Raw genomic sequence first — 477 nt, forward strand, 5'->3', positions numbered from 1 at the left:
TACTGTTTCAGCGTACTAAACTGAAGAATTTCTGATATCCTGCAGAATAAAGTAAACTGAGGTAATGGCAATCAACTGCCTTGCACTTTTCTACTGATGCAGACTAACACATTCTCTCCACACAAGACTTCAGTGTGTGTTGAAAGTAACAAGTCATAGTTACTTTACTCTCTTATGGCTAAGCCAATGAAAAATTAAAATCTGATATTTACAGCACAATTAAAACACTATTCCATCAAAATAATAAATCTGAGTCTAATAACCATGGTGAAAAAAGGGTCTCACAAGTTATTTCTATAAATAATAGCTCTATTCTTCAGTTATTTCTATTTCAACTAAAAAAAGAAGAAAAAGAAAGACATTACCAAACAGAAAATGCATATTTTTCTAAAGCTTTTTTTTTTTTACATAATCACGTGTATTATGTTCAACCTTTCACCTTAAAAACCCATGCGTTTTTAAGACATGCTTATAAGT

The 477-nt window shown here is 30.6% G+C and overlaps 1 protein-coding gene across 1 annotated transcript in view; it reads right to left on the bottom strand.

Annotated features, from left to right (window-relative positions):
- LOC119586919 (CAP-Gly domain-containing linker protein 1-like) overlaps positions 1-477 on the bottom strand; it is a gene marked incomplete in the record, with an annotated part of 175,677 nt that overhangs the window by 11,434 nt on the left and 163,766 nt on the right.

This window comes from Penaeus monodon, chromosome 22 (assembly GCF_015228065.2).
Source record: "Penaeus monodon isolate SGIC_2016 chromosome 22, NSTDA_Pmon_1, whole genome shotgun sequence".
Taxonomy (NCBI): Eukaryota; Metazoa; Arthropoda; class Malacostraca; order Decapoda; family Penaeidae; genus Penaeus; species Penaeus monodon.